The sequence below is a fragment of the Erpetoichthys calabaricus genome, chromosome 17, assembly GCF_900747795.2.
Source record: "Erpetoichthys calabaricus chromosome 17, fErpCal1.3, whole genome shotgun sequence".
Taxonomy (NCBI): Eukaryota; Metazoa; Chordata; class Cladistia; order Polypteriformes; family Polypteridae; genus Erpetoichthys; species Erpetoichthys calabaricus.
This window is the reverse complement of record NC_041410.2, coordinates 96,368,134-96,379,758: the sequence shown is the minus strand read 5'-3', so window position 1 is coordinate 96,379,758 and position 11,625 is coordinate 96,368,134.

Genomic DNA, 11,625 nt, shown 5'->3' with positions numbered 1-11,625 from the left:
TAAAAATAAAAATGTAAGGAATAGACAAAGATTACCAAGATCCTTGCAGACAGAAAAATCCAGAAACTCCAGTAAATAATCAAGTCAAGTCAAGTTGGGGAGCCTGCACTGGTACAGCGCGTCGCCGCACCCACCACACGACGAAACAACTCAGGATCCCGGTTGGCAACGCACCAGGCAGACAGGCGGTCCAGTCCTACCCTCCGGAAATGACCCTCTCTCTGCCACAGGCAGGTGTTATGTGGGCGACCCCTTGGCCTGGTCCAGCCACTCGGGTCCCCAACAATGAGGGTCTTACGAGCAGGATCACCCTCTGGGAAACACGCCACATGGCCGTAGTGCCGTAACTGACGCTCCCTCACAATGCAGGACTCCATGAGCAACACAAAGTCAAACCAGCGGGACCCAAGGATTCTCCGAGGAGACACATATGAAGGAGTCCAGTCTTCATCTCAGGTCACTGGATGGCATCCATGTCTCAGAAACAGGAAGCACCAGGACTCTAAAGACTTGGACCTTCGTCCTTTTACATAGATATCAGGAGCGCCACACACCCCTTTCCAGTGACCTCACGACCCCCCATGCTCTCCCAGTCCGTCTACTGACTTCATAGGAAGAGTCACCAGAGACATGAATGTCACCGCCGAGGTAAGTAAACCTCTCGATGACGAGGTCGACACTCTCTCCGCAGACAGACACACTGCTGATGGCCGTGCCCAAGAGGTCATTAAAGGCCTGGATGTTGGTTTTTATCAGGACACTCACAAGCCCAGACACTCAGACCCCTCACTCAGTCTCTCGAGACCCCTGGTCAGAGCCTCCATTGACTCCGTGAAGATCACAGCGTCGTCAGCAAAGTCAAGATCAGTGAATCTCTCTTCACCAACAGATGCCCTCCAGCCGCTGGACCCCCACGACCCTGCCCACCACCCAGTCCATGCCAGCACTGAAGAGAGTAGAAGCAGAACACACCGCTGATGGACCCCAGAATCAACTGTGCTGCCTCCACTCTACACAGCAGTCCCAGTACCAGTGGACTGGCCGGCCAGGATATCCAGCAACCTCGAGGGGATCCTGGTGAACCCTCAGGATGTAAATGTAAAGGGGGGCACAATGCTAGAGCAAAGCTTAGGGGGTCTGAACAGTTGGTGTTACCAAGCAAAACAAGTAGTTGGCACATAAATGGTGGGCCTGTGAGTAGAACTGCGACAGTAAGCTGAGAGGCTGTGCCCGGAGACTAACTGAAGTGGTGTACTACACTGAGCAGGACCTTTACAAATACTCCCATAATGCAGCATTCTGAAGCTCGGCCTCCTGCTAATAGACGACACGTCTCCGGGGGGGCTGTCTGTGTTTTCCCTCTGAACATGGGGGGGGGGATTCCACATCGTGTGCCAGGTGAGTAAACCTCCTCTAAAATCGACAAGGTGGACTGACTGTATCGTAGGCAAAGTGTGCCTGGCAAGCGAGGGTCGGCACTTGGCCCCTTCCTAGCGTAGCGGCGTAGATCGAGACTGCAATGAACCTTCGGTTTGACGAGTAATAAAAGATGTTTCTTTTTATTTTTTTTAATATCTCTAACGTTGCTGCGTTCTACAGTCACTTCAAATGAAACATGTTTGTTCTAAAATATTAAAACATAACCTACTGAAAATGGCAAGAGAAAGATATGGAAGAAGAAGGTCCGCTGTGGCAACCCGTAACGGGAGCAGCCGAGAGAAGAAGAAGAAGATTGAAAATGGCAAGGGTTAACCCTTTCAGCCCTGTTACCAGTACATAACTATGCGGCCATTTTTGTAAAGCGCAGGTACGTTTGCAGCCGCTGGTCCTGGGCGTGTGACTATTAGTGCAGACTGGCATACATTCCACGAAAAACACAGAAGTGAAAATGGACGCTGCCGGACTGTGCGCACCACTTTCGATTTTATTTCCTGAAGAACACTGAAGTATTGTATAATAGCAGTGATCTTTTTTTTTCCTTTTCATATTTGAGCTTCCTAGACACCACAAAGGCAGAACATCTCACAAAATAATTTTTCCATAAAAACAGAAAATCCAGGGCCGAAAGGGTTAATAACATACAACATTTAAATTTCAGCATTTATAATCATCGTGCTTTTTTTTTTTCTATCAATAAAAGGATTGTTTTTAGCTTACCTCAGGTTGCTGTGCCCACAGTTCCGCCACTGTTTAAAGTACACTGCCACGTTACGTACCGCACAACTGCGAGATGAGATGAGACTACACAAGGCAGACCGTAAAGAGCGCTGCTGTCTGCTGAAGAGGCCAGGCGTTAATAGCGACCCTCACTGCAATGATTACGGCTTCAGCCCCCGCTGCTGTTTTTGTCAACGAAACGCAAAGGAAAATATAAAGTAAAAAAACTGGTTATAAAGGTAATCGACCAGCACAGATAATTAGAAGGAAAGCAAAGTCAAGTTGAGTTGGGGAGCCTGCACTGGTACACTGGACGAAACAGCTCGGGGTCCAGGCCGGTCCAGTCCCACCCTCTATCTGCCACAGCCAGGTGTTATGTGGGCGACCCCTTGGCCTGGTCCAGCCTCTCGGGTCCCCAACAGAGCTGGACCACCCTCGGGTAATCACGCCACACGGCCTTGGTGCCGTAACTGACACTCCCTCACACTGCAGGTCATGTGCCTCATTCGGGACTCCGTGAGCGACACAAAGTCAAACCAACGGCACCCAAGGATCCTCCAAAGAGACACAAATGAAGGTCATGAGTTCATCAAGAACACGGGGACACCGTTGGTAAATTTCACACAAACATTCGGAAGTTTTTCTTTACACAAAGAACGAAAGACACTTGGAATAAGCGACCAAGTAGTGTGGTAGACAGTAAGACGTTGGGGACTTTCAAAACTCAACTTGATGTTAATAAGTGGATAGGACTGGTGGGCTTGTTGGGCTGAATGGCCTGTCCTCGTCCAGAGTGTTCTAATGAAGGAGTCCAGTCTTCGTCTCAGGTCACTGAGATTTGGACCTTTGTCCTTTTGCTGAGAGATCAGGAGCGCCACACACCCCTTTCCAATGACCTCATGACCCCCACAATGTGACTTCATAGGAAGAGTCACCTGAGACATGAATGTCACTGCTGAGGTAAGTAAACCTCTCAATGATGAGGTCGGCACTCTCTCCGCAGACAGACACACTGATGAGAGGAGGTCATTAAAGGCCTGGCTCTTGGTTTTTATCAGGACCCTCGCAAGCCCAGACACTCAGACTCTCAAGTGTCCCAATCAGAGCCTCCATTGGCTCCACGAAGATCACAGCATCATCAGCCAAGTCAGGATCTGTGAACCTCTCTTCACCAACAGATGCCCCCCAGCCAGTGGACCTTACGACCCTGCCCACCACACAGTCCATATAAAGCCCACTGTCATTTTTGATATACGTCATGACAATATTTGTATATATCACTATAGGTATAAAATCCAACATCTGTCTGTCTGTCTGTCTGTCCGCTTTTCACGAGAGAACTACTTAACAGATTTAGATCAGGTTTTATTTCTAAAATTTGCTTGAACATTCCGGCTGATTCTGCGACTTCTCTCATCGCACTAAGAATCAGAGTTCGCTTGCAGGAGTGAGATATTTGCGCTAATCCGAGACAGAGGCTGTTTCCTTAAGAGGCACTATCCATCCATCCATCCATTTTCCAACCCGCTGAATCCGAACACAGGAGCCAATCCCAGCCAACACAGGGCACAAGGCAGGAACCAATCCCAGGCAGGGTGCCAACCCACTGCAGGACACACACAAACACACCCACACACCAAGCACACCCGACGGCCAATTTAGAATCGCCAATCCACCTAACCTGCATGTCTTTGGACTGTGGGAGGAAACCGGAGCGCCCGGAGGAAACCCACGCAGACACGGGGAGAACATGCAAACTCCACGCAGGGAGGACCCGGGAAGCGAACCCAGGTCCCCCAGATCTCCCAACTGCGAGGCAGCAGCGCTACCCACTGCGCCACCGTGCCGCCCCTTAAGAGGCACTAGCTCTTTGGAAATATGTTGTTTTGAAATTGTGGCACTTTAAGTAACCAGAAACTATATAGATATAATGTAAAAGGCGATATCCCTCCCATAGTGATACGGCGGTAAAAATCATCCATCCATCCATTATCTAACCCGCTGAATCCGAACACAGGGTCACAGGGGTTTGCTGGAGCCAATCCCAGCCAACACAGGGCACAAGGCAGGAACCAATCCCGGGCAGGGTGCCAACCCACCGCAGTGGTAAAAATCACATAAGAGAAAAATAACTTTGCTTTCTTTACTGACGATTTACACGGCATTACAGACGGGAAGCCTATGACAAACTTTATCAAGGTGGGATCTTGATCTATGCAGTCTGCCATCTTTTGTCCGCTGCGCCAGGAAGGCTTTTCAGGACAAATGACAGTGTCGGCTTCAAGTGTCTTGGCAGCAGTCCCAGCCTTATATACTGGTTTCTCCACATGAAGGTCCCCACGTCAGCAAATAATCCATTTCCAAACAACAAAAGAAGATTTTGTGCTGACAGAGGACAGGTGTATACTATTCTGTCTTTAGGCTGACTATACGTTCCTCCAGCTGTCTTTGTCTATCTTGTCCTGTGTTTGGCTCGGCAATTCTAAATGCTGAGCCCCTTTGTACTAACTTTAACCTGCACGTGTGAATGAATTTATAAAATAATTTCTTGTACAGAGCACAGTGACATTAAACTTTCATTCGTGTTACAGAGGCTGCGTGACGTCAGGAGTGGGGACCCTCATCGCTGTCCTGTTTCACTAATATGTGGGTGAAGCCGCGGGGGATGGCTAGTCTATTATACAGTTAGATAATTATATTAAACAGATTGAATTGGACGTCTTAATAATTAATTGCATGTAAGCTCTCTTTTAAATAGTCCACACTGCTGTCTTTTCACCATTGAGATATTAAAAAGACCAAAACGTGTTGTTATGGGGTATCGGCCGGTGACACACACAGACTTCTTATAACAATGGCCAAGCGCGCTCAGCCTGGCCTCTGTCTCTTCCCATGATGCACGTTCTCCCTCTCCCAGGGGTTTGTATTCTCCATGTCATTTGATTTCCTTCTGCCTCACTAATGTTAGGTCATTTGGCACCTAGGCTGGCCCAGTCTGAGTGGGCGCAAGTGTGCCTTTTGATAGACTGCCATCCCATCCAGAGTGCCAGTGTGGGCTTTGGCTGGCTGGCTGCCTCGTGGAATGGTTTAATGGCTAGCTCATCCTCTGTACTACAATTTGCTGCCACTCCTAGAAGTGGCAGGCAGATAATTTACACCTTCACTCCGCAGACCGCAAGATTTTTGTTTAAGCAGAACGTGGACTTTATCTGAACCCCCAGAAAACCACAAGTCCCCCGATCCTCGTCTTCACCAGCGACTGGGCCTCACTGTTTCCTGTCCTTCCCTGCAGCGGTAAGAAACAACACCAGGCTGAAAGCGACAAGACAATATGAGCACAATAAGCCAAAAAATATTACAAATAAAAAATGTGGAATCTCTAATGTGTCTTTATGTGCACCAGTTTGGGGGACACTCGTCCTGAAACTGCTAATGACTCTTCCAGTGGGCTGACCGTTTCTACGCCCAGTAAGGACCACTTGACATTTATGTTATGAGGGGCCTGAGAATTGTAAGCCGTAGACTTCATATCTGATACCGCGCTGGGGCAGCAGTCGTCACTTGAACTCGAGTGTTATGTGACAAACATGCAAGTGGCGCAAACTAAACACCAAACACCTGACTTGCAGTTAAATGTTGTAGTTTGACAACTTTAAAAAAAAAAATATATATATATATATATATATATCATAAAAAGAGTGGAAAAGCAGTCAGTCCAACCTGCTATATCCTAACTACAGGGTCATGGGGTCTGCTGGAGCCAATCCCAGCCAACACAGGGCACAAGGGAGGAACAAACCCCGGGCAGGGTGCCAGCCCACCACAGGGCACACACCCACACCCACACACACCAAGCACAATTTAGGATCTAACCTGCATGACTTTGGACTGTGGGAGGAAACCCACGCAGACACGGGGAGAACATGCAAACTCCACACAGGGAGGACCTGGGAAGTGAACCTCAGGTCTCCTTACTGTGAGGCAGCAGCGCTACCCACTGTGCCACCATGCTGCCCTAGTGGAAAAGCAACCAAAAAAAAAAAAAAAGACTTCAGACCTGCGCTGGCGGACGCCGTGGACTTTGGCTTATCTCTGAAAAAAATGAGGCAGCATGGAAGCCAGCGATAAGTTACTCTTGTGCCCCGAACTAGTGAAAAACACGCCATTCTTCACTGATAAGACCCCAAGACCCCCGTAAGTGCCTGCATCACAGCTTCAGCACGCCAGCCCATTGGGTTTTGTTGCTTTTTGTTTTTAAATATTATTGGCTGCACATCAGTACAAAATGTACTCGTTTGTACCTCCGCACAACGCATAAACACGTGAGCCCTCTGCTTTTCCAAAGGCCATAAGGAGACAAGGCCCTTTAGTAATCTGAAAGTCACACAGACATAAGACAAGAAGGGAATTTGATAAATTAAGTTTCTCTCACCTGAGAAATGGAAATGAAGTCATTTAGGTTAAAAGCTCCACTGCTGCGCTCTGTTTCTGCTGGCATGTCAGACCATCCTGATGCTGGAAGGGTGGCTATGAGTGGCAAAGTGCAGACCCCACAAGAGCACACCTCAACACTGGGGAAGACAAAAATCATATAATGAAATTATTATTATTATCAGGAGTAGTAGTGTTACATAACACTCTCAAGCCCACTGGCAGCATGTGTTTGGCTCACCACGGTGCCCTGCTGGGTGGCACTCTGGGTTGCTTCCTGCCTTGCACCTGCTGCTACCCGGAGAGGCCGTGTGCCCGGATACAGTGAACTGTACAAAGCTACGACAGATAATGCACTGAAGGATAGTCCTCCTCCTGAGCGTCGTATTTCATGACCTCATTTAAAAATGAACATTCTGGTAATTTACAGTAAATTCAAGATTGTTACACAAAAAACTCTCTATGGTTGACTTAGGTGATGTGTATAAAAGTCAAGTCAATTTTATTTATAGAGCACATTTAAAAGAAGAGAAGTTGACCAAAGTGATTTACAGCATCCATAAATACACCTGAACATAAACATATACAGGAAATCAATCTCTCTATTATTATATAAAAAAATATCCTGCAACGAGACATTAAGGAAGAGACTTGGTCAAATCCCGCGAGACTTGGGCCATGAGATGTTTTCAAGTCCCGCCCTCCTCTCAGCCACGCCCACGGCCCTCTCACCTCTCATTGGTGTGAATGATTTCGTCAGACTCCGTTCCTGTGCTCACAGCTCTTATACATTTTTTGTTTTCCTCACTTCGAGTTCCTAATTAAAGAAGACGTATTATGTCCAAATCTTATGGGCTGAAGAAATGAGTACACGGGCAATGCTAGCACCGAGAAACGATGAAGTCAAATGAATGAACACGAAAACTGTTGATCGGTTACACAGCAAATTGGTGAAATGCGTATCAATAGACTGTGGTGAAACAGTTGGTGGTGATGGTGCAGAAGATGAAAACATCAACTTACAATATCACCAATCATCTTCAGGGGATAACATTGGACAACAAAGGAGATCTCGAAATGCCAGTCGTATTAAAATATTTACAGTTTAGCTTTGAAAAAGACAATTAACAAATCACAGAGTCAAACATTCAAAAAAGTCAGTTCATTTATTAGAGAGAAAGAAATTAAATTCACTCACGGGCAGCTATACGTGGCGTTGTCACGATGAAAGTCCAAACACGGAATCACAATTCAATGCTATATTGACGAAAATTGAATTAAAAAAATTGATTTTACTGAGATTCTAAATTGTCCCTGGTGTGTGCCCTGAGGTGGGCTGGCACCCTGCCCGGTGGTTTGTTTCCTGCCTTGTGCCCTCTGTTGGCTGGGATTGGCTCCAGCAGACCCATGTGACCCTGTAGTTAGGATATAGCGGGTTGGATAATGGATGGATTTTACTGAAGTTTTACAGTAAAAGTGTAAGTTTAAAAAGTATTTGTGTGTTAATTTCAAATCCAAACAGAACGAAATCGTATAACACAACAAATAACTCTAACGCAACATGAAACATCATTTTCTTTCAAATTATTACTCTTACTCTTTTTAATGTGGTTAATTACTCGCTGTAATGTAAAATCGTTAGTTCTGTTATACATATAGAACAACTCCCAGTTCTGTTTAAATTGTACGTCTGCTTCCCCATACACAAGTGACAGAACTGCAAAGAGGCTAAAGTGCATAGTGCAGGCCCAGGGATTGGCGAGTGAAGCGAGGAGGGGGCAAAGCCCCCCGTACACCGAAAAATAATTATACACATTCTTCTTCTTCTTCTTCTTTCGGCTGCTCCCATTAAGGGTCGCCACAGCGGATCATCTCCTTCCATCTCTTTCTGTTCTGTCACCCATCACCTGCATGTCCTCTCATATCACACACATACAAGTTTAAAAAGCGAATGCCCAACGCTCTGCTTTCAGGCAGGATTTACAAGGGACCAAAACTGGTGCACACCTAATATAAAAGGCAGACTACCAGTCCTTAGGGGCAGCTACTGCAAAAGCTCAAGTGTAATAAAATAATCCTCTTTAATAAAATCCCTGTGTGCGTCCAGCTGTCCGTGTGTGTGTGTCTTCTGGTGAAGTGCGCATGCGCGGGGCACGGTGCGACATGCGATATTACTGTCAGAGAAAGTTACAGGCGTTTTACGGAAATACAAACCAGTATGACTGCGAGAGGAAATTAAAGGTACACAATACAGTGACTCATATTACAGCCACATACAAGCCGGTATTACCGTCAGAGGAGATTAAAGGCATATTACCGACGCACACGCCTGTATTACCGCCAGAGAAAATTAAAGGTATATTACGGACGTACAAGCCAGTATTACTGTCACAGAAAATTAAAGACACACAATACACAGTGGCAGCCCATGAAGAACGGTCAGCTCAGCAAGTAAACATCAACAAAAGAAAGGCTGAAAGACAAAGAAAAATACGACCAACAAAAAGAATGAGGTCAAAGTCCCATGCCATTTAATATCGACTGGTCCTACTAATGTTTATGCACTACTGTTCTAGCAGCCGTTATTGCAACGGGCTAAATGACTAGTAAATACAATAATTCTTTGCATTTATATAGCGCTTTTTCTCACTGCTCAAAGCGCTCAGCACTTGCAGGTTAAGGGCCTAACGGAGCAGAGTCCCTATTGGCATTTACGTCCTGATTGCCAGTGCAGAGCCACCACTCCGCCCAGGTAGAAGTCAGCAGACCGATGACGTCTGGTCAGAGGAGCTCCCATCACTGCACTTGTGATCGTTTGTCCAACACAGTCCTCTGTCTTGGCAGAGAGAGTATACTCGGGACACTCCGTCTGTAGCTCCTGTTATGAACATCGGCATTCGTGTCGTGGAAATTATGATGCACAGCAAGTGGAAAACTTGGATTGCGTTGTTTTTGAAATGAAGCTTCTATTACTGCACACGAGTAAATACGCCGAGAGGTCTCAATGAGTTCTGTCAGCACTGAGCTTCTTTACCGTGGACAGCAGATGTCACAGTAAGTCATAGAGTTGTGCTGCGTCTCATTTTCTTTTTAATTCTTGATTTATTATAAACTACCAGCAGTGGAAATGAAATCAAGGCATCGTTCCAATGCTGTGTTGCGTCTTCTTGTGAAAATAATGATTGAGATCAAAATGGAAAATCGGGTGCCAGGCTTTTCAGCTGCCCGTGTGGAGCTGGCATGTTCTGACCCCGCGTCTTCGGGGATTTTAAAACATCATGAGAATGCCGGCTTAGCTGCCGACTCTGAACTGAATGTGTGACAGACTTCTGTACCATCCAGGGTTGACTAATTCCCCAAACCCGGCGCTGCCGAGATTACCTTCAGCTCTCCTTCTACCAGACCTGTAATTTCGAGCTGCACAACAGTACATCGATTAGGACCACCATCTCAGAGGCCCCTGGTTTGGCCCTTTTGGGTTTGGAGTTTGCAGGCGCTTCCTTCAAGTCTTCATCAGGCTCTTTCTTGTGTGTGTGTGTGTGTGTGGTCTGTGATTGACCGGAATCTCATCCAAAGGTGGTCCCTGCATTGCAAGCACAAGCGGGAGAAGCTCCGTGACCCACTTAAATACAGAATAGAAAATGCAGAACAATACAATTGGAACATTTGGTCACAAATTTGAATCCTCCCAGCCAGAGAGCACCATGTTTCTCACCTGAGTGAGCGGAGATCTCGTTAGTTACGCTGGTGCTTTCTGATTCAGGGGCAGCAGGACAACACAAATGAAATGAATGAATGGTCACTCACCCTCCTCGGCCTCCTGCTATGGCACTTGGTGCCACTGTTCTACTCCAAAGCTGCTTTCCTACCCATGGAAAGGCAACCTAAGATACTGGGAGCCTCTGAATCGATGGAAGGGAAGACTCTGTCGTCAGATAAGACGGCCCAGCAAAGACTCTGCTGTAGGATGCTCAAGAAAGGGTGGGCGTCCAGTGGGCACCAGGACTTTGAAGGGGTCTGAATCTGACTTTGTTAAAACTGACCAGAGGTTTGCTTTCTACATTGGTGCTGCTGACTGAGTTTTTTTGTTTTCTTAATAATAATAATAAATGTTATTTATATAGCGCCTTTCCCATGCTCAAGGCTTCTCCTCCATTGTCAACTCCCCATTTTTACTTAATGGACACTTCATTAAAGATACTGTGAGGTTCCGTTTATCTCAGTTAGTTTCTACCCACTTCGTTTTCCTGCCTGTGTCTTTATGTGCATACAGGGCTGCACATAAACAGTACGTCGTTGGTAAAGTTTAGAATTCAATTTACTTTACTTGTGTATTTGTTCCAGCGTTCTGAGCCTGCACTCGGTGCAAAATACACTGAAATGAATGAAGACGTGAAGCCAAGAGTTGTGGGTCCCTGAGTGCTTCCATGCCGGTGACAAATCCCCCAGTAATGCACCCAGGACTTTGTGGAATCTGTGCCCTGAACAATGTGGGCATCAATTATAAAAAGTAGATGCAGCTTATATATTTACATGGAAGGAACTGTACCATAGCTTTGTATTTGCATGGCACATTTGTTTCCTTGGAAAGCACAATATACTGTAAAACCAGAAGGCGGCCAGTTCGATGCCCATGCCCGACTCAGTGTGTGCCCATGAGAGAATCATTTAGCCAGCCATGTCCTTCCTGTTGTCAGATCATTACGTTGTCTTCCTGTAGCTGCAAGAATTACGTTTCAAATCCTTGATGCTTGCCTACAGAGTACTCAGTGGGTCTATGGTGTATGTGTAGGTGGCACCGGTGCGGCCCTCTGCCCTTCCTCACCCACTCTGGGCTGCTGATGAACTGCGCCTGGTGATGTCACCTCTGCCTGGCATCAAATCGCAATCCTGACTCTCTCCACTCCAACTGCGGACTCCCTCAAAGTGTTTAAGCAGCGACTCTCTTGTTCTTTCTAATTGTTAATGGCATCGATTGGTCTTTGTTAAAAGGAGGAGGAGGAACTCACTTGCATTTTGCTTTGAGCTCTTCACCTC